Raw genomic sequence first — 23,660 nt, forward strand, 5'->3', positions numbered from 1 at the left:
AAATCTGAACTACTTGCTATCCCCCAAATATGCCCTATTTTATACCTTCCTGCTTTTCATATATTTCTTTATATACTATTTTTCATGTATTATTACTTTGGGCCAAAATACCTTTTTCTCCCACATGATTAATTTCTTGCCTTAAAGATTCAGCTTAGGCTTAAGCTATTTCAGAAAGCTTGCCCTGTCTCATGGAGTTGTCCCTCTTTTATGCTTCCTTGGAGTTGTGTATGTGTTGTTCTCTTAGCTCATTTAAGTAGTACTGTAATTATGAATATATTTGCCTTTTTTCCCATTAGATTGTAGTTTCTTTCAGGATTGGAACTAGATTGCCAGTGTTTATTATCATATCTGTTTCAATTTAGTATCTAATAATACTTCTTGATTGAATTAATGAACTTTAACTTGTTACTTCATTGACAAGTGTAAAACCAGAAGCCTAAAATTGGGTAGTCACATATATCCTAGTGCTTGTTACTTAAATCAGTTAATACTTAAAATATAGTGTCATCTGGAAACGGATGCGTTATTTGGTTAGAAGAAAGGAGGATTTGGGAGAAGACAGCCCTTTGGGGAACGCAAAAATCCCGTCGTAGATGTTCCAGTGGAGGCTGCATATATCCAGAAGACAGGGTGTGGGTAAGTGGCATAGGAGCTCTGGCCTTCTGCGAAGTCCGTCAAGAGGGAAGAAGAATATGACCCCCAACAAATATGGAAAGGGCAAAGGAAGTGAAAAGGTGGCAATGACATTTTTGGGACTGGCAACCCAGAAGTGTATCAGATGTAGTGTATTGACTCCAAGCCACCTCCCGCTCACCTCTTCCTTCCACTTAAAAAGCCCAGGAGTTAAATTCTTTTGTCTTTTTCTTTTTTGGCATGTGGAAGTTCCCAGGCCACGTATCAGACCTGAGCCACAGCAGTGAGTTGGGCCACTGCAGTGACAGTGCTGGATCCTTAACCCACTGAGCCACAAGAGAACTCTGGGGTTAGAGTCCTTTTTTTTTTTTCTTTTCCTTTTTTTTTTTTTTTTTTTTTTTTTTTGGCTAGGGGTCGAATTTGAGCTGCAGCTGCTGGCCTACGCCACAGCTACAGCAACACCAGATCTGAGCTGTGTCTGCGACCTACACCACAGCTCACAGTAATGCTAGATCCTTAACCCCCTGAGTGAGACCAGGGATCAAACCCACGTCCTCATGGATGCTGGTCGGGTTTGCCAACCACTGAGCCACGATGGGAACTCCTAGATTCTTTTTTTAAAGCTGAGGAGAGGAGGGGACAAATTTGGAGTTTGGGATTAACAGCTACACACTACTATAGTAGATAAACAACAAAGACTTACTGTGTAGTACAGCAAACTATATTAGTGTCTTGTGATAACCTATAATGGAAAAGAATCTAAAAACAAATTTATATAGATCACTTTGCCATACACCTGGAACTAACAGAACATTGTAAGTCAATTGTACTTCAGTTTAAAACAAAAATTCAACTCAGATATATGTTAGACCATAACCATTCTCAGTCATTTTCAAGGCTTGCTGTTTATTGCTTTTAGTATTTTTTCCTGTGTATTTCCTCTGGATAGTTTCTCTTTTGGTGTAATTAAGTGTACTGATCTTTGCTTCTGCAGTGTCTAATCTACCATTAATCCAAACTAATTTTTTAAAAATCTCAGACAGCATAGTTTTCATCTCTAGAATTTTGATATGGATCCTTATATATCTCCCATGTCTCTTAACATGCTTAGTTTTTCTTTTACATACAGTTTTTTTTTTTTGAACATATGGAATACAGATTTTTAATGTCCTTATCTGCTAATTCTAACATCTATATTCGTGCTGGATCAGTTGAAATTGATTGATTTTTCTCATCACTATGGGTTGTGTTTCCTGTTTCATTGAATGCCTGGCAATTTTTGAATGAATGCCGGACATTGTGAATTGTACCTTGTTGGATTTGGTGCTGTACCTGATGCTTTTTTTTTTTTTTTTTTTTGTCTTTTTGCTATTTCTTTGGGCCGCTCCTGCGGCATATGGAGGTTCCCAGGCTAGGGGTCAAATCAGAGCTGTAGCCGCTGGCCTATGCCAGAGCCACAGCAACTCGGGATCTGAGCCACATCTGCAACCTATACCACAGCTCACGGCAACGCCGAATCCTTAACCCACTGAGCGAGACCAGGGACCGAACCCGCAACCTCATGGTTCCTAGTCGGATTCGTTAACCACTGCGCCACAACGGGAACTCCTGTACCTGATGCTTTTTAAATTACCAGGTCTTCCACTCTCATTCTTGGAAATGGGCCCTATTCCTGACAATGTGTGAGCTCCTAGCACTTGTTCCCGCCAGCTCTTTGCGGTGCCCCCTTTGATAGCCTCAGGTAGTTGTGCACATATTCTAAGTTTAATTGTACTTGAGAGGAGCTCTCTGTAAATCTTCCAGGTTCTTTTTGTTAAGTTCTCTCTTCCACAGTGTTCTTCCCTGGGAAGGCCAGACACCTTGGCTTCCCCGGACTTCAGGCTTTAATCTCAACTCACGAGACCACCAGGTTCTGCTCAGCTTCCTTTTCTCTGCGCCACCCTGGGAACTTTCTCCAGTCAGTAAGTGGAACAGTTAGAAAGCTCACCTTTTTTTTTTCTTTTTGGTGTTTTTTAGGGCAGCACCCACCGCATATGGAGGTTCCCAGGCTAGGAGTCGAGTTGGAGCTACAGCTGCTGCCCTGTACCACAGCCACAGCAACGCAGGATCCAAACCGGGTCTGCAACCTACATCACAGCTCACAGCAACGCTGGATCCTTAACCCACTGAGCAGGGCCAAGAAATGAACTTGTGTCCTTATGGATGCTAGTCAGATTCATTTCTGCTCAGCCACGATGGGAACTGCAAGCTCACGTTAGTTTTTCCCATCTCAGGAATCACTGTCTTTCTTTGCCTACTGTACAGTGTCTTGAGTGCTATTTTTTCATGTATGTTGTTGTGTTTTTTAGTTGTTGGAGGTGGCAAGAGAAATCTGGTCCTTGTTACTCCATCTGGATTGGAAACAGAAATGAGACCACTTATTTTTCAATGAAAATTACATGAAAAATGAGCCAAACAGTAGTATTAGAGAGGTGGTATTGGAGACGAAAGCATATGATGCATAACTAATTGAAGTACAAGGTAGAATATGAAATAACATGGGTGTGATGGCAGTGAGGTACCGTTAGAGGATGAGCAAAGAATTAGTTTGGGAAGTTTAGCAGAAAGGGGAAGCCTGAAAGGAAGGGCTATGGCATATATTGTGTGTCTGTGTGTGTGATGTATGCAAGACATTATCTGGGTCTAGAGCCAAATTCTTGAGCATTGAGTGAGATTCAGTGGTGGAATAATTTCAGAGAGAGTCTAGGGCTAATCTGATGAAAGGCAAAAATGGTTCTTTAACAAAAATACGTGGACAAGATCACGGGAAAAAAATAGTGTTTCAGTGTTTTTGTCCTTAAACCTGATTTGTGGTCTGTTGTAGAAAAGGAGAAAGATCCTTTTCTCTTGTGAATTACCTGTCATGGCAATTCCAGCAGGATAGGGGTGCAGAAAAGTCAAAGTACCATTTGTTCACTTCAACCACATAGACGAAAGGGCTACTACTACCTAAGACTGCAAAAATGGTGATCATTGATCCAAAATTTATGGAACTTTAATTATACATACAACCACCATATGACCCAGCAGTCGCATTCTTGGGCATATATCCAGACAAAGCTTTCCTTGAAAAAGACACATGCACCCGCATGTTCATTGTAGCACTGTTCACAATAGCCAAGACATGGAAACAACCCAAATGTCCATTGACAGATGATGAATTAAGAAGCTGTGGTATATATACACAATGGACTACTATTCAGCCATAAAAAGAAGAAAATAATGCCATTTGCCGGCAACATGGATGGAACTAGAGACTCTCCTGCTAAGTGAAGTAAGTCAGAAAGAGAAAGACAAATACCATATATGATTTCACTTATATTTGGAATCTAATATATGGCACAAATGAACCTTTGCACAGAAAAGAAAATTATGGATGTAGAGAACAGACTCGTGGTTGCCAAGGGGGAGACGGAGGGATGGATTGGGAATTTGGGGGTTAATAGATGCAAACTATTGCCTTTGGAATGGATAAGCAATGAGATCCTGCTGTATAGCACTGGGAACTTTATCTCGTCACTTATGATGGAGCAGGATAATGTGAGAAAAAGAATGTATACATGTATGTGTAACTGGGTCACCAAGCTGTACAGTAGAAAATTGACAGGACATTGTAAACCAGCTATAATGGAAAAAATAAAAATCATTATAAAAAAAATTTTTTTAATAAAATTTATGGAACTTTAGAAGGCCTTTCAGCCGGGCTGTTTAAATGGTTTTCAGATTATCTGGACAGTTGGGTAGGGTGAGGTCACTGTGGATCTAAACTAGTTCGTACTAGAGGCGGGCGGCGAGGCCCTGTCAGGAGTCTGCTTCCATTAAAATGTGTGCCTGCCATTCTGCTAACATAGCCATTGTGAACAGAAGTTCAGCCAAATATGTGCTGTAACGGTTTCTCTCTTGAGGAACCAGGAGGCATTTTTGTGAAACTGGGAGTCTGTGTGTTTTTTGGATTAATTTCACTTAGCCTGTGTTTTATATAAAGCCTTTAGTAAAACGAATGTGAACCTCCTCCCCCACCGTGTTGGTATCGATGTTACTCTTTATGGGAGAAAGAATTTGAAGAACTTGAAAGTTCCAACTCCGCTGCTGGGTTTATACTGTGGGCTCTATGTACTCTTCCCCTTTCCTCTCCCCTTCCTTCTTCTTCCCTCCCTTCTTTCCTTCCGTCCTCCCTCCCTTCCTCTCCTTCCTTCTCTCCTTTGAAGTAAATACTTTTGTATACACGATCTCAGTTCATTCTTACGGATACCCCATTAGGTGTCTCTCCTCATTTCTAAAGAAAATAGTGAGGCCGGAGAGGTTAAGCGACTTGTCCGCAGTCACACAGCTGTACATGGCACAGCCTGGCTTTGAACCCACATTTAGTTTATTTCATAGTTTATACTCTTTCTACCCTTGTTTTTGTTGTTATTGTTGTTGTTTTTTATGACAGCTGTTATAGTAACCATAATGTGAAGAATACAGGCCTTAGTATTTACTTAACTTTTCTTTACGTAAGAAAAATCTCTGCAACTCACCTTTAGCCAAAACCTTGAGGAAGGACTGCTGATTTTCCTGGAGCCTTGGGTTCCTCTGGGATAAGTGCAGCATCGATCAGTTTGACTATTCTATATATAACTTTCATTTCCTGAAATTTTATCTCAGCACAAGTTCTCCAGTTTGATGGCTTAGTATTTCGTACACGAGCATTTGTGCAGAATGAGAGAGAAGTCAGAGCACAGGTTCTTCAGAGCAGCCCTTAGCCACTTTGGGAAGGGAACAAATAAGCTATGTAATGGTGCTTTGTTGACTGTTACAAAAGAAGACACAGTTTCACATGGTAATACATCTAATGTTTCTTTTTTTTATTATAGTCTGTCCCTTGGGTTAGGCCTCTATTTCACAGAATCAGATTCTTAGAGCTAGAGTGAACTTTATTTTATGAATCAGGATACAGAACCAGTGAGTTATCCAGGGTCATATGGCAGAGTAACAGCAGAGTGGAGCTAGTTCTCCATTTGGTAATCTTTCTACTGTCAGAACATCCTCTTAGGAAGTCCAGACCTTTACAAAAAATGTTTAGTCTGTAAAGGCTAAAATATCAAGTCCTTATGCTCCTCATTCCCAAAAAGGAAAATATTAAAACAAGCAAAAAGTTCAACTCATGTATCTAGAGCATTCTTTACTGGAAATTTTTTTTTTGTTTTTCTAGGGCCACACCTGAGGCATATGAAAGTTCCCAGGCTAGAGGTCGAATCAGAGCTGCAGCTGGAGCCTCCGCCACAGCCACAGAACTGGGACCTGAGCCGCATCTGCCACCTACACCACAGCTGATGCCAACGCCAGAGCCTTTAACCAACTGGACGAGGCCAGCAATCAAACCTGAGTCTTCGTGGATACTAGTTGTGTTCTTAACCCACTGAGCCACAACGGGAACTCCTGGAAAATTATTTTTGAATGAAGCTGGATAGTCTAGTTGATGTAATGAAGTTCTAAATGTGAAAGCTTATAAAAAGAAATAAACATGTCCCCCCCCCCCTTTTTTCAAAGTATGCTTGAAGATTTTTCTGGTTTTGTTTGGTTTTTGAGCATTTGACTTGACATGGACAGGAAGGATGGAATAAAATCTGGGAACGTTTTTATTACCAAGCAACTATCATCGCATATAGACAGCTTCTTTTTGGTGCTCTTGGGAACTGATTTTAGATCTCCACTCTCAGTTTTCTGCATGCTGCCTCTGTTAACTTGAATATCCTTCCTTAATCTGAGACAGGTTTTCCTGGTTAGTAATAACAGCTTATTTTTGATCGCTTTTTTCGTGACTTCTCCCAACATGGGACTCTAATTTCTTTGCTAGGTTTATTTGTCTCCTTGTGGTAAAGGGTTAAATATTGCAGTCACTAGTTTATATTTCATTGCCATTCCTGAGGGGTCGAGTCTGTGGCATGCCTTATTGATCCGTGTGTCAGAGATCAATAATAGGGTAACGGGAGATGTCTTCCTTCCTTCCGACTGCGTTCTGATCTTGGCCACTATTGCATTCGTGAAGGAAGGAGTGAAGAGTCAGGCATTCTGACTGGCAAATGCTGGATTTTTGTTTTATTCTCTGAGAGTGTTTAGACCTTGAAAGTCTTTTGCTTTGTCAGCACAGAGAAGCATGTTTAGCACCAGATGCTGGACGCACTTGGACTGGGACTCGAAGGACACGTTTAGTTCTGATCTTTGAGTGTCTTTGCTTCTGTGATCTAAGTGCATCTGATGTGCTAAAGCGTAAGTACAAGAGCTGTTTCAAGAATTGTGGTAAACACTTTCCATTTTCCTTTAAGCTTCTCCACTTTGCCTTTAGTAAATCTTGGTGGTGGTAAAGGGTTAAGGAAGCATAGAAATTCATTAACCCATGTCCTTTCTCATAATAAAAAAGAACCTGGAATTCTAGAATTTACTTAAGGCTGAAATCTCTTGCAGAAAACAAATCATGACGTGTGGGTCAGGGTGATAGATTGTTTTACTTGCCTCTCATCTCTTGTAAGACTCCACTGAAATAGCAATATAGAACTACAAAAAGAGGTAAGCCAAGAACAGCAAATAGGGAAGGGTGAAGAGTGATGTTACCAATAAACAAGAGAGTTAAACAAATTACTGGAAAAGATAAAGCAAATGGAACCAACTGATGGATGGAGGAGAAGCTAAAGCCTGACAATTAGGAGCAAGCCCTATGCTAGGAGGCTGAGTGGTATGGAAGCTGGTCTGCCCAGCAGGAGCCCAGGAGGCTCCAGACTCAGAGTAGAAGTGAAGAAGGATGGAACGGGGATTCTGTGTGCGTTATAGGGGATAACTCAACTCCTTAGCATTGCTGTAGCCTTTCCACCTCCTTCCCAGTCCCTTTCCACCCCCTTCCCAGTAGAAACAGCCATTTACTGTGCTGCCTCCTTTGTCCAGCATTAAAAAAGGAAAAACCCAAGCCCCAGATTGTTTGATTCCAAATAAGTGGATCAGAATGTTTGGGGAGGAGTTCCCGTCGTGGCGCAGTGGTTAACAAACCCGACTAGGAACCATGAGGTTGCAGGTTCGATCCCTGGCCTTGCTCAGTGGGTTAACGATCCGGCGTTGCCGTGAGCTGTGGTGTAGGTTGCAGATGTGGCTCGGATCCAGCGTTGCTGTGGCTCTGGCGTAGGCTGGTGGCTGCAGCTCCGATTCAACCCCTAGCCTGGGAACCTCCATATGCCGTGAGAGCGGCCCAAGAAAATGGCAAAAAGAAAAGAAAAAAAAAAAAGAATGTTTGGGGAAACCTAATTCTTTTTTATGTTAGATGTTGGCACCCCTTCCTTTAATCTGTTATTTGGGGGATGGGAGGAGATCATTCCACACCTTGCTAGCAGGTTATGCTAAAGCAAAGTCTGCCACTTGCTCCTCCTTATGTCATACTGAGTTCCCAGTTAGAATTTTAATTCCAGGGAGAGACCTAATAAGAAAACAGATTTCCATATACAACAGCAGAGGAAACCTACAGCATCTAACCAGGTTCTCATACTGGGTCACCAGTGCTTAAGGATCAAGAGGAACTTTCGGAATTAAAGAGGCAGAAGAAACAAATGAAAACCTGCCCCTGGGGGGAAACAGATCATCCAGGGAACAGGGGAGACTTTAAAGAGGCATCCTCATGTAGTCAGATTAAAGAGGATCATGCATTCATAAGACCAGCACTGGTGGGATGACAAGGGAACAGTTGGAGAATGAGTGAGAATGATAGAAATTAGGAATGATGGTCCAAAGAAAACATGCCATGGAAGGATCGAGTTCAAGATCTGTCCCCAGATTCAGGGCTTTGAGGCAGGAAGCTGGAAGACACAGCCTGAGACAAAACCTTACCTGCCAGTCCTTTATTAGGGAGTACAGTCTCAGGAAAGCAGGGTGAGGGCAGGGGGTGCCAAGAAGGAAGAGAGGCCAGCCGAAGCTTTTGTAAAGGACGCTGCCGATGACTTGAGTCTTTAGAGAGGTGGTGTACAACTGTTGTTCCTCTGGCCGGTCCGTCCGAAGGGAGTGTGCAGAGGTTTTATCTGCTGGTTTCCTCTCATCTCCTGCTTCTCCCCCTTTTGGTCAAAATGTGCCATATAGGTAATGCCCCTGACCTCAGTGGCCCCACGGGGAGGCCAAGCCCCGCACTCTGTGTGTACGGATCTGCAGGATGACATGACAGCGAAGTCTGGACGGGTGAGGGGAGTCAGGAACCCCCAAGGTAGCCTCTTCCTTGGAAGCTCAGCCTTTTAAGGAACTATGAAAAGGGGGCTACTTCCAGAAGGACGGATGAAAAGGGAGAGGTGGGAGACTGCTGCTTTCTACCCAGGCTCCTCCGTGCCTATTCGGTTTGTTAGGCACATGTATAAATTTGATAAATTTAAAAGTTAACTTTAAAAACGAAAATAGGTTTCCCAGAACACCCTGGAAATAAATATCAAAGATCTTTTAGAATGCATTTGGGGGAGGAAATGGATTTTGAATATTGAAAGATAAAATCTAATCAGTAGTTTGTGTCAGGACAATCCTTTTTAAGAGAATTAACTTGTGGAATAGATCCTTCTGCCTTCTTGCCCATTCTTACTCACTCCCCATGACATCTAGGAGGCCTCTACCCCTCCCCATGCCCCTGCCAGGCTCTGCTGAATCTACCTTTGGGTCGTCTCGAGCAGTTGTCTACTCTGCCTCCGCTGTAGTTCATAGTCTTCCTATAAATCCCTCTAAGAGCTCTCTTTGTCTTCCCTCCTCATGGCACCTTATTTATGTTTCTCATGCTGAGTTTTGATCTCTTCCTGTACTAATTTTGGTTATAACTTTAAAAAAAATAACAAAAGTTTATAGTTATTTATATACTTTAAGAGGTTGTATGTGTTTCTTTTTTCCTTTAGCAAATACTTGTAGTTTTTAAGGTAGTCACTAAAGATACAAAAATGAATTAGGCCTGGACAGTTACCTGCCCTCAAAGAATCTATGTTCAGGAGAGGCAACAGATATGTAAACCAACAGTTGTACTAGAATTCATGGGCTAGGGTGGGGGTGAGTAAGAGGAGAGAGATGGTTTTTTTCCTTTTTGGGTAAATCAGAGAAACTGCAAAAAGCAGTAAGTCCAACTGTATCTTAAAGAGTGTGAACAAGTTGGCCAGTTGGAGAAAGTTAGATAGAGAAGAGCTCTCTAAGCAGAAAGAATAACAGGTACAAAGAGCCTTGGGGGTGGGGGGGTACAAGACAACCCAAAGTGTCTCCCTGGATTGATGCACAGAGAGTGCTAACTGGGCCAAGCCACTGTCATCTCCCTGTCGGGTTACATGGCAGCCTCCCAACTGGTCTGCCAGCTTCTATCTTTGCAGAGTAATCTATTGAAAACCTAAATCTCTGCTGCTTCTCTGCTCAGAAGTCTCAGCGGAAAGTAGAAGCCAAGACCCCTTGCAGTGGCCTTAGGTGTTACAGGATTGCTACTTCAACAAGGCTCTTTCCCCATCGCCACCCTTCTCACTTCATCTCTGCCACTCATTTCCTTGCTTATTCCAGTTCGGTCACCTGGACCTTCTTGACCCAGGTTCCTAGAGTAAACTGAGCGTGTTTTCACCTCTGAGCCTTTGCATCTGTGTTCCCTGTGTCCAGAGCGCTCTTCCGCATAGACACGTGGGTGGCTGCTCAAAGGTCACCTCTCCTGACCACCCTGTATGGATAGTGACCCTGTCCCTCCAACTCTGATCCTCCCTGCTTCCACACTATACACTTTGTTGCTTTGTGTTTCTCCATACCACACCATCTGTTTCTTGTTTTGCTTGCCTATTTATTATCGCTCTCTCTCGGTACTAGAATGTAAACTCTGTGAGAGTAGGAACTTTGTTTTTTTAATCACTGTTATTTCCCCAGCATCAGAACAAAGTGTCTAATAATGCATAGTAAGTACTCAGTAAATCGTGGGTGGCAAGAATTGAAGCTGAATAGATGAAACATGCAGGGGGCATGACTTCCATACAGTGGTCTTTGGATCGAAGACTGTGAGCATTGAGGAATCTGGGATTTTAAGAAGAGAATTAATTAGCAATATCTGATTTAGGTTTCATTTAGAAAGATCATTCTGGCAGCCGCTTGGAAAATTCATTAGGTTGAGGTTAAGTTAGAAGAAAAGAGAACTATTAAAAGATTCTTGGGTTAGCTGGTGAGAGTTGATGAGAGCAGAGACTCTTAATTTTCTTTTTATTTCCTGCAGTACATACCATGGACTCTCACATGTAACCTCTTGGTGTGTAATGTAGATATTTACTAGAAGTGTAATAACTCATTTTCAGTGGTAAATGTTTATGAATGATTGTATCATAATTGTAATCATTGTAATAAGCTTTCTGCAGGGTTCCTAAAACTATGGCGAGAAAGGCCTCTGACAGAAGCAGATATTCAGCTACCTTCAATTTAGCATCTATTTTCAAATGATCAATTACAGTATGCTTAGCATTTAGTGAGGAGCCTCTGATAAAGAAGTTCATGATTGGGAGTTTCTGTTGCGGCTCAGCAGTAACAAACTCCACTAGTATTCATGAGGATATGGGTTCAATCCAGCGCCTCACTCAGTGGGTTAAGGATCTAGTGGTGTAGGTCGCAGACATGACTCAGATCCCTCGGTGCTGTAGCTGTGGTGTAGGCCAGCAGCTGCAGCTCTGATGCGACCCCTAGCCTGGAAACTTCCATATGCCACGGTGCAGCCCTAAAAAGCCAAAAAAAAAAAAAAAAAAAAAAATTATGATTTAGTTCCTAGTTTACATGTGAAATGAATAGAAGAAATATAAACCATCACGTAACTGTGGTTGCAGGCAAAATGCAGCTTTGTTCTAGGAAGGATATAAGGAAAGTTTTTGTCTGTTACTAAATATATATGTATATTTATAATATGAATTACTCATTTTTAAAAAGTGGACTATAATAGAATATCCAGTGCAAAAATCTACAAAGAATGATTAAATATTATTCAGGGGATAGTAAAAGATCTTGCTAATATTTTATTCTATACCTGAGTTGTGGCTCTTTTCAAAGATATTCCAGTTTAGCAGAGATGCAAACTTAATTGTCCATGAAGATACAATAAAAAGTAAATTAATTTAAGTTGTAGTGAAAAGTTTGGTTGAGAAAAACAATAATCATCCATGCATTGTGTAAACTACCAGTTACATTGAACAGACAGACAACCAACCATTAATTGTGTATCAGGGCCTTCTGTTTCCAAGGAAGCAGGTAACTGACCCGGAGTCTCTCTGGTGGTCTCGTGTTGCCAGTGGAAGACATGATTCATGGATGTTTGAGGTTCTAAATACTGCTTTAAGAATATCTAGAAGAAAGCACTCTTAAGAGGTTGGAGAAATTAAGACTGTTACAGGGTTTGTCATTTTTAACCTAGTTGACTATTGGTTTGAATGACTTTGTTCTGAAATATTTATTTTTCTGTTTAAATATCCATTGCTTTGAGGTGGCAGAATTTAACCTAAGGGTAGAGGTCATGCTGGCTTTTCTCTCTGAGCAATTTGAAAGAGGTTGTGTGTGTGTCCTTTGAACACAAGTGATTTATTTGGTGGCAAGTTTGCAGCATTCTTGTTGGCCAAGCCTCTACCTTCCTTAGACTTGTATATACCAAATCCGTAATGTGTTTTTATTCTAAGCATGAAGGTCAAGTATATTGTATTTCCTGTTTTATCGTATTTATCATCTGTTTGCAGGAGCTCAAAATTGCACTTAGTCCCCTCCTGCATTCCATCTCTCCTTTATGTGGCTGTAGCACATTCACCTTGGGTCTTGGTCCCTCAGTTATACCCACTCTAAAAAAAGGATCCATTGTTATCCTACAGACATGAAAACAATTATATTTGGGGCCATTCTTACAGTACTTTATGCTTAGCACTGTTTGTAGTGCAAATAACATTGATGTAATTATTAGTTTACTTGCCTTTCTCATCTTTTAAATTTAGTCCTATGAAAGCAAAGTCTTATTTTTGCCCGTCCCCCCCTCATATTAAAGAATAGCATGTTGTAAGTAGTTAAATGTTGGTAAGTAATTGACGCAAATAATACTCAGAATAATTCTGTAAGAACAGAGAATATGCTTATGAAGTAATAATAAAACAGACTCATTTACCCTTGTGCCGTGTAAATAATGAAAACACCTTAAGAGTCCTGCGAAAAGTGAGTAGGTTAATAAGTCCTGAATAATGAGTCTGCACCTATACATCTTGAAAAATCATCCTGTTCCACCTGGTTTCCTGTAACTGATTGGTTGCAAAATTCTTGAAATTCCACCACATAACGTCTCTTGACTTCCTTTGCCCACTGCATTTGTTTAGGCCACCTGTCTTCTCCAGCATATCGCAAAGCCTCCTGTTTCTGCCTCCTGCCTGTATCCCCACTCCCAGGGCATTCTGCATACTGTTAACACTATATAAGTTGTGATTCTGTTATTCCTCTATTTTGACAGTTCTTCACTGCCAAGAAATAGTAGTTAAATTCCTCAAAATCTAACTGATTTGGATATTGGGGTACTCAATATACAGAGCAAAATTGCACAAAGGATCAGAGAGAGGTTCCAAGTAAGTTCGGTTGACTGGAAAGATGGTTCACTCAGTCAGCAGAAGTCAGAAAAAGAAGGTAACAAATTCATTTTTGAGACATGCAGAGTTTGTAACGCTAGTGGGATGCTGACGGGGGAAGGACCTGGGATGGGATGGGTGGGAAATGTGTGCCTGGAAGACCTGGACCGAATCACCTGGGAGGCCAGACCCCACGTAGAGAGTTTCCCTTGTTCTCGTGTAGTCCTCCCAACAACTCTGAACAAATAACCCAGTTTACAGGTGAAGAAACAGGCTAGAAAAGGGTTAGTCATTCATCCCTATCTTCTAAGAGGTATAGTTGGGATCTGAACCAGGGTCTGTCTTTCGGGCTCATGCTCTTCTTTTTACCCTACCTCTCGCGAAAGCTTGGGAGAAAAGGGCATGGGTGGACCTAAAAGAATACTTGGAAGTCACCCATCGGCAGGTGATTGTTGAAGTTCTGGGATTGCCGTGGAGAATAGACTGACTGATAAAAGGGTTGAGTTTTGGTCCTTGGCTTATACATTTTTCCTGTTTGATGGGACCTGTTTACTTTGATAGGATGCTTGACTTTAGAATTTTAAAACTCAGCGTATCTCACATCATACACCAGGAGACCACAGGTAATGCATATATAACCTCTCTTATTCCATGTGATTCAAAGGAGAAAGACATCATTCTTAACTTCTACGTTTACAAAATCATGTACCTAAAGCACCGGCACATAAATGTGATTCTTTCCTTTGCTAATGTATCCTATCAGTTCTCTCTTCCTACCCCCAGCACTCTGCTCCAATTTGACATCAGCTGAAGATAACATTTGTTTCATATGCATTATCCCTCAATATTCTCTCTGTTCTAGCCAGACAAAGCAATTTGCTGCCATAAACATACATCTGACTTTCCATCTTAATATGCCTTTATTTAAAAAATGTTTATTTGACACAGTATTTATTAGGCACCATATATGACTCTACATTGCACAAAACAGACCCCACTCATTATAATGAAGCTTCGAATCTAATAGGAGAGATAAGGCCCATGGCCAGATATGTTAAATATAAGGCTTTGAACTTAAATGTCTGTGCACATTTGTAGTTCAGGCTAAATGCTTTGAGAATACAGGAGAGGAAGGAAATTTTTCTAACTAGAAAGGGAGAATGCAAACACTTACTGAAGCTCTGCTGTATTAGACACTGTATGTGGTACTTTTGAATTTTTTTTAATTTCATTTCCACCTTACAATAAATGCTGTTATGTCCATTTTATAGATGGCAACATCAAGGCTTAATCGCCAGTCCAGAGTCACACAGGTCATATAGTCAGGACTGGATCCCAGATTTATTTGGTTCTAAAGTGTAACCTCTTTCTTTTACACCTGGTATCAGCAAACTGTGACCTGCGGGCCAAGTCTGGCTCACTGCCTGCTTTTGTAAGGCTCATGAAATTTTCACATTTTAAAATGTTAAGAAAAAAATCAAAAGAATAATATTTCAGTATCCATGAGTAAAGTTTTCCTGGAACACAACCAAACTCATTGGTTTATCTCTGGCTGCTTTATAACAGTTACAACGGCAGCATCGTTGCATCAGAGACCATGTGGCCTAGAATGTTCCCGTCTGGTCCGTTATGGAAAATACGTGCTGGCTCCTGCTTTCTACCATGCTCCTTTTCTAGGATGGCCTCGTGGAGAAGGGATTACTTGAGTTTGCCGAGTTCTTCAGTATAGTGGATGTTTAGGATCGTGGATACGGCATGGGGATAAGACTGTAATCCCTGCTGTAGAAGTCTGCCTGTGACTGGGGAAAGCACCCTAGTCAGGGAGTATCGGGGTTGGCATCTAGAGTTGTGCTGACGCAGAATTACAGTTAGGAGTTGTGTATAATATGGGGGAAAATGGTTGAGGACCCCGCTCGAGATGCCCCAAGGATTAGTGACTAGCAACAGCAGCTTTAAAATTGGCTTAGATTCAGATTTGAGTCCGCTTATGCTTGTTATTAGCCGAGTGGTTTTTGATAAGATTACCTAACCTTTTCAGATGTCAGTTTTCTTATCTATAAAAGGAGAATATGGAAATATCCACCTTTTAGGGTTGTGAAAATTAAATGAGTTAATGTGTATAAAGTATATAAAATATTGCCAGACACTGTAATAAGCATTCATTAAATGTAAGCTGCTAATACAGGTAAGGGAAGGGTCTAAAGGAGTTTAAAATGTATTTAGTAGGCAGTAGGAACCTGGGTTTGTGTCACCACTGCGGTGCTGCTCTGATTGTACTGGCATTTTTGTAGCCTTCCTAATGTGACTGTAAACTCCTAAGACGTGAATTTCTTTTTTTCTCTTTTGTCTTTTTGGGGCCGCACCTGCGGCATATGGAGGTTCCCGGGCTAGTGGTCCAGAGCGGTAGCCGCTGGCCTGTACCACAGCCACAGCAATGCAGGACCCAACCCCCATCTGCAACCTACATCACAGCTCATGGCAATGCTGGATGCTTCACCCACTGATCGAGGCCAGGGATCAAACCCGCGTCCTCATAGATGCTAGTCAGGTTCATTAACCGCTGATCCATGACAGGAACTCCTAAGAGGCGAATTTCTAACTTTCCTTGTAATGACCTCAGTGCCCAAAAACAGTTGTTGACCCACAACTTAGGATTGAAATAGAATTTCACATATCTCACCCCCTTTCCTTTTCAGCTAGTTGTTCTTTATGGAAACTTCTTTAGTAGATTTTCTTCTTTGCTAGTTGGTTTCCTTACCACTGTAATTAGTTTTTATATCTATAGTTTGTTTTCATAAATATCGTTCCCATAAATATTCAGTCATTAAGTTTTTCTTTATTTCACATGACATCCATTACAGTGGCGTCCAGTAGGATTTTAATATTTTACTACTTTGTGGAAGTTTGGCCAGTGATCTACCTGGTGCTGGCAGTGGTTCAGAGCAATTTTTGTTTAAAATATAGGGTTTTAATCACTTCATATTTTATCTTACCAGTTCTTCACAATAGTATAATAGTGTTGACCTTGCTGTTTTTCAGTTTAAGAAACTGGAGCATGAGAAAGTAGGTGGTAACTTTTTAATTTTTTTTGGTCTTTTTGCTATTTCTTGGGCCACTCCCACGGCATATGGAGGTTCCCAGGCTAAGGGTCGAATTGGAGCTGTAGCCACTGGCCTACACCACAGCCATGCGGGATCTGAGCCACATCTGCGGCCTACACCACAGCTCACAGAAACGCCGGATCTTTAACCCACTGAGCAAAGCCAGGGGTCAAACCCGCAACCTCATGGTTCCTAGTCAGATTCGCTAACCAGCGAGCCACGATGGGAACTCTCCTTTTTTAATATTTAAGTTTTTACAGCTACAGTAAATGGCACAGCTGAACTTGATTGAAATGATGTTCTAACCATGCGCTCCCACGTTGCCCTTTGTAAAAAGTGAAATTTGTTGGGTCTCAGGTGGTTTTGATGATATTATAGGTAGTGTCCAAGTAGTGGAATAAGCAAGTTTGTTTGCACTGGCAAATAATAAATTTTCCAAAATTATGGTCAGTCTCTATGATGCACACATTCCTCTCCAGTGGGGGTATTTGTCTTGAGCTTTACTTAAGAGATGGCATCCCTAACATTGTTGATTCACAGTGACCTGCATTCCGTGTGAAATAAAATACTATTTTTTTTTAGCCACGCCCGTGGCATATGGAATTTCCCAGACCAGGGATCCATTGGTGCCATAGCAGCAACCCGAGGCTCTGCAATGATGCCAGGTCCTTAACCTGCTGCACCGCAAGGGAACTCCTAATAAAATACTGTTTTTGTCCTCTTAATATTTAATTTCTCTCCTTGAACTTTTGTGTAGATAATATCATGATAAGATAGCAGGGTAGCGAATTGGTTTGTTGAATAATTATTGAAATATCAAATATAACCCAGATTTGTCTGTTTCATGTAGCTCTCTTCAGGGTTGTTTTTTTTTCTTTCTCTCTTTCTTCCAGTTATTACTAAATAACTTTAGAAAAGCAGTTTTCTCACTCATTTGTATCTTCTTTTTAAATGTAGTTAGAAGTGTAGATAGTTTTATTGAAATTCGGAAAATCTGACTTTTTTCATATAGTTGTAAATTCTGTTGCTTCTGGAAAGGCAGCTCACCAAGGGATTTCTTTGTTTATAATTTTCTGCCAATCCCTGTAGTGAATTCGTGTGGATAGTGGGAAACGGGGTGCATCCTGCTCCTTCCGTCCTCTCAGCTCTCTGCACGATGGGGACATCACCTGACATGTTGTGTTCTGCTGGGGCGAAGCCCTTCAGTCAGAGCGTCCTGCAAGACTGTACGCCGGGCCTGGTTCTAAGTGCTGGGGCTGCAACAGTGGAGGAGACAGGGCACCTCCTGTCTTCACAAAGCTTGCGTTCTAGTAGAGAAGACAAAATAAAAGGAAGTCCTGTGATTGTTGCGCGGGGATGGGGAGAAATGGAGGTTGACGTTTTCCACGGAGTGCTCAGGGTAGCTGACACTTGAGCAGAGCCGTGCGGGAGGGCGGAGGGCCGTGTCCACGGGCGGCGCACCCACAGCCCAGGGCCGCGCGGGCAGCGCGAGGCTGCGAGGCGGCGTCGGAAGTCCCGCTGGCAGAGCACTCGCCTGTCGGCGGGATACCCTGACAAGCCGAAGAGGTAACCGTAGTGTATTTTTCCTCTCGTCTTTCACACAAAATCTTTAATTTACATTCTAGGGAAGAAAGGAGTTATGGATAAATCTTTATTAGATTCTTGTTAGGCCAGGTAGACATTTTATTTGCACAGCACTGCTTACTGTCTGGTTTTTAATCTTGTGGATAGAGAGGTCATGGACTGCTAAATTAGGAAAAAGAGAAATCGGGTCTAGTTTTGCAGACTGCACGAAAAAGTTAATTCATTTTCTCAGATGAGATACACTTGAGCTGTTTAGCTTACGATATTAAAAACAAAGCATTTTCATATGAACTCAGACGTAAACACTTGCCTGGAGATAATCATGTGAACTGTTACATCTGTCTGGGGCTGCAGTGCTTCCCTGCCGACCTTACAGCTTTGGAGGATAGCCTGGAAATTTAGTAGACATCTGAAACCATGTAACCATTTCCAAATTATAATAATGTATACCTGGGAATATATTTAGACGTTGCAGAGTGGATGAGCTAAAGTGCAAAATCACTCCTATCCCAATTTCATTTCTTTGGTATGTAAACATCATGGTTTTTAACTAAAAAAAAAAAAAAAAAAAGTGAAAGTTTTCATCTCTGTAGGTAACAAACTACCAAGAATTTCTTCAGGACCTCCTACCAGAGGTTTACATTCCCCTTTTTGGATGGGGAGCTAGTTCAGTCTCTGCCTGTCTTGAATTTCTTTGAAACACATAGTGCCAAGGCCACCAGTGGATCCTATAAAACGTTTTTTGCCTTCCTTCCCGCATCTCCCACTGTTAACTGGCACGATTATTCAGTTGACTGGGCCATTTTCTCAGGACTGGCTCCGTGGGCAAGGTAACACCACCCTGTGCTTGGTGTGCCCGGAGCAGCATCCCCAGCAGGACTGAGGTGAGGACGGGGCTGGAGTCAAGGAGACTCTGAGAGGACACCTTAGAAGCCCCCTTTGCCATGTTAATCAAGCTGGGCAACAGTGTCTTTAAGCCACTGGGGGGGGTGGTATTTAGTAGATCCTTCCTGTGTCTCTGAGAGTATATTTATGCCTGGAGTTGAAGGGTAGATCTATGGAGACCTTTGGTGCTCTTATTCTCCGCATTTGCCACTCCACCTGAAATTGAATTTTCTCTTTCATATCTATCTTTAGGTCAGTAAATCCCGTGAGGGCCTCTGAAGCAGGGTGGGCAGGTGGGTAGGTAGGTAGGTAAATAGCACTAAACAATTTGAAAGAAAAGGGAAAGGATTCTTTTATGTCCTCCTTAGGACACCCGGAAGAGCTAAGGAGAAATCATTTACAATACCCTGACCTTGATATCATGAAAAGAACTTATATACCAATGATGACAAGAATATTTTTTCCCTGAAAAATTATGGGTAAAAATTTAAAGGTTTCCTAAGAGAATCTTTAGGAACTAAATAAAGGGAAGATGTCTACCTAAAGCAACCCTGGGAGTTCCCGTCGTGGCACAGTGGTTAATGAATCCGACTAGGAACCATGAGGTTGTGGGTTCGATCCCTGGCCTTGTTCAGTGGGTTAAAGATCTGGTGTTGCTGTGAGCTGTGGTGTAGGTTGCAGACGAGGCTCGGATCCCGCGTTGCTGTGGCCCTGGCATAGGCTGTTGGCTACAGCTCTGATTGAACCCCTAGCCTGGGAACCTCCATATGCCGTGGGAGCGGCCCAAAGAAATAGCAAAAAGACAAAAAAATAAATATATAAAAAAATAATAATAAAGCAACCCTTAGTACTGTGTGGATGTGATTCTTAGACATTGCGGATGGCTGCATTTAGATGCTGTGCAACTTTAAAATGAAAGACGGTTATGGATTTTTTGTCTCCAGATAATGTCACTACTATTTTCTGAAGAATAGCACAGTGATTCAGTGCTTCAGCGTATTGCCGTCCTCTTATTACATTTTTCATCGTTCTCTTTCATATTAAAAATACTTCATAGGCTTTGTTACAAAAGTAATATATACCATTAGGAGCATGAGGAAATTTTAGGGGATTTTGGATAGAAACATTCACCATTTTGATTGTGGCGATGATTTCGTGAGTGTACATAATACATATGTCAAAACTTAGCAAATGGTACGCTGTAAATAAATGGGTGCGGCGTATTGTACAGTTGTCCCTTGATTTCTGCAGGGGGTTGGTTCCAGGACCCCCTACAGGTACCAAAATCTACAAATGCTCAAGTCCCTCCTATAAAGTGGCATAGTTTTTGCTTGTAATCTATGCACATCCTCCCATATACTTTGTCATTTCTAGATTACTTATTATACCTAATACAATGTAAATGCTATGTAAATAGTTGTAACTACATTGTAAATAGTTGCCAGACTATGGCAAATTGAAGTTTTACTCTCCGGAATTTTTTTCCCTAATATTTTTTTGTCTGCAATCATTTGAATCCACGATGTGGAACCCACAGATTCAGGGAGCCAACAGTGTATGTCAATTACATGTCAATAAAACTGTTCTTAATTTTTTTGTGATTTGACGACTAAAAAATTGGACTTATTTTGCTATTATGTGTATTTTAATTTGTTAGCGAGGTTAAGCATTTTCATCATATAGCCATTTGTATTTCATCTTCTGTGAATTGTTCACTTACATTCTCTGCCTCCTTTTCTCTTGTGTGTTTCTTATCAGTTGCCTTAGTGATGATAACCAGTGTGTCTGTTTTTCCTGGTGCAGATGTTTTCTCCCAGTTGGTTTTTCTTTTGGCTTTGAACTCCATTTCTCCCCAGCTCTCTTCCGCTCCTTCCCAGCCCACCTCTCTTCTTTCCTTCCCAACTTACCTTGCCAACCGCCCCCCGCCCCCAGCTTTCTGGTTTTTAGGTTTACAGTCTTACTTAAGAGTCCTGCACCCATATAATACTCCCAAGATCTCTTCTGTTTTGGTTGTTATAATAGATTTCATTCCTTTTTTGGAATGGAGTATGAGTATTTTCTTTCTGGCAGGTAGTCAGCATTTACAAATACCATATAATAAATAAACCATTCCGCCCAACCCCAATGAATTGAAATGCCGCCTTTGTCTTCTAGGTTTCTGTGTAAACTCGAATCTGTTTTAGGATTATCAGTGTTCCATTAGTCACTTGGTATATTCTTACTGTTTGATCAGAGTGGTTTTATGACAAATTTTAATATACGTTAGAGCATGCCCCTCTTCGTAGCTTTTCCTTTTCCTAACTTCGTAGTTTTTCATAGGTAAATTGGAAAAGTATTATGTCCTGTTTCCTTTTCTAGACATCATTTTCTTCTGATGAGAAATTATATTAGATATACATTTTATTTGGAGAGGCATTGGTCTTTTTATATTTAGTATTCCTCCAGAAACAAATTATATCTTTATATTTATTCAGGTCTTATTTCGTATTATATACTGTTTTCTTTTGTTTTTTTAGATTTTTTTTTTTTTTTTTTTTGGTCTTTTTGCCTTTTCTAGGGCTGCACCCGAGGCACATGGAGGTTCCCAGGCTAGGGGTCTAATCAGAGCTGTAGCCACCGGCCTACACCAGAGCCACAGCATCCTGGGATCCGAGCCGCGTCTGCGACCTACACCACAGCTCACGCCAACGCCGGATCCCCAACCCACTGAGCAAGGCCAGGGATCGAACCTGCAACCCCATGGTTCCTAATCAGATTCGTTAACCCCTGAGCCACAACGGGAACTCCTTCTTTTGTTTTTTTAATGGCTGTACCTATAGCACATGGAAGTTGCCGGGTCAGGGATTGACTCTGAGCCACAGCAGCAACATACACTGCACATGCAACAGCGCCAGAGCCCTTAACCCACTGTGCTGTGCTGGGGATTGAACCCTGCAGCAACCCAAGCCACTGCAGTTGGATTCTTAACCAAGTGAGCCACAGCAAGAACTCCTGATTATATATTTTATAATATAAATTTTGTTACTCTTTTAAATAACTGGTTATTACTCGTTTTAAAACAGTTATTTATATATTTTAAAATAGTTGTTGATGGGACTTACCTTGTGGCACAATGGGTTAAGGATCTGGCATTGTCACTGCAACAGCTTAGGTCAATGCTGTGGTTCAGGTTCACTCCCTGGCCGGGCAACTTCCACACGCCAGGGGTGCAGCCCAAAAAAAGTAGTAATAATTGTTCATGTATTTTCTGCTCATTGGTCTCTTTGTGGGAAATTGTTGGTAAAGTCATTTGTCATTTTTAAAACATGCTTTGTTCTTTTCATTATGATTTGTAACAGATCTTTATAGATTCTGGGTATGTGTCCTTTACCAGATATATGTATTGTGAATCCCCAAACCTCTGTCTTGTCTCTTTGTGTGTGTGTGTGTGTGTGTGTGTGTGTGTGTGTGTGTGTGTGTGTGTGTGTTTTAGGGCCGCCACCCGTGGCATATGGAGGTTCCCAGGCTAAGGGTCCAGTCAGAGCCACAGCTGCCAGCCTACACCACAGCTGCAGCAACGCCAGATCTTTAGCCCACTGAGCAAGGCCAGGGATCCAACCCGCACCCTCATGGTTCCTAGTTGGATTTGTTTCTGCTGCACCATGACGGGAATTCCTTGTCTCTTTATTTTAATGGTGCCTTTCAAAGAATGGTTGTTTGTTTGTTTGTTTTAATTTTGATGAAATCTATTTTATCAATTTTTTCTTTAATAGTTCTTATTTTTTATGTTCCAAGAATTTTTTTTATCACAGGGTTGTGAAGATTTTCCTGATTTTTTTTTTTCCTAGAAGTTTTATAGTTCGGCTCTTACATGTTGGTCTATTACCTGTTTCAAGTTAACTTTTGCATATGCAGGGTGAGAGTTGAGGTTTATTTTTTTCCATTGGGTTTCAGTTTTTCATTTTTTGAAAAGTCTTTCCTTTCTTCCATTGAATTGACTTGATGCCTTAATATTCACTTTAAAGATATATGTTTATCTCTGGATTCTTTTCTATCTCATTTATCTGTTTGTCTGTCTTTAAGCCAGTACCACACTGTTTTGATTACTATCACTTTTTAAGAATTTTTGAAGTCAAATAGTATAAATCCTCCAGTTTTTGATCTTTTTCAAAATTGTTTTGGCTATTTTAGGTCTTTGCATCTCTAAGTTTTAATAACAACTTGTCAATTTATGCAAAAATACCTACCGAGATTTCGGTTGGGTTTGAGGGCTTTGGGGTACATGGTCAATCTTAAGAATATCCAACTTTCTAATCCATGATGCTATATTTCTGTATTTATAAACAGCCTTCATAGATTTGTTCTGTTTTATTTTTTTATTTTTTATTTTTATTTTTTTTTTTTGTCTTTTCTAGGGCCGCTCCCACAGCATATGGAGGTTCCCAGGCTAGGGGTCTAATCGGGAGCCACAGCTCACGGCAATGCTGGATCCTTAACCCACTGAGCAAGGCCAGGGATCGAACCAGCAACCTCATGGTTCCCAGTTGGAACCACTGCGCCATGATAGGAACTCCTGTTCTGTTTTATTTTATGCACGTTTTGGTAATGATGGTTGAACCTTCCCTTAAAAATAGCATGAGATCTTTCTCCAGTTCTGGATTCATTTTGTTTGAGATAGTATGAGTTTAATGGCCATCAAGGTAACATTGAAACCCTGGGACGATGTTAAGAAAATGCTGCTGGACATTCAGTTTCCTGCAGCTCTCAGTGGGTAGAGTGCCCTGTCTTAAGTTGAGGGAAAGAAGGGTAACTGGGACTGAGAGAAACAAAGAGGAGGAGTTGCTTCCTTGTTTGAAGTGAT

At 41.3% G+C, this 23,660-nt stretch overlaps 1 protein-coding gene and 1 long non-coding RNA gene across 51 annotated transcripts in view; both read left to right on the plus strand.

The window, feature by feature from the left end:
- The window catches only part of RBFOX2 (RNA binding fox-1 homolog 2), a 272,076-nt gene that overhangs the window by 184,214 nt on the left and 64,202 nt on the right, over positions 1-23,660 (plus strand).
- On the plus strand, positions 989-9,505 carry LOC146403136 (uncharacterized). The gene is made up of 3 exons (XR_014803086.1): positions 989-1,164; positions 2,047-7,656; positions 7,932-9,505. It is a non-coding gene; the product is annotated as an uncharacterized LOC146403136 (long non-coding RNA).

The sequence above is a fragment of the Sus scrofa genome, chromosome 5 (genome assembly GCF_054392235.1).
Source record: "Sus scrofa isolate SSC_HxYL_T2T_F1_AM1 chromosome 5, Sscrofa_HxYL_maternal_Yorkshire_Landrace_v2.0, whole genome shotgun sequence".
In the NCBI taxonomy this organism is placed as follows: domain Eukaryota; kingdom Metazoa; phylum Chordata; class Mammalia; order Artiodactyla; family Suidae; genus Sus; species Sus scrofa.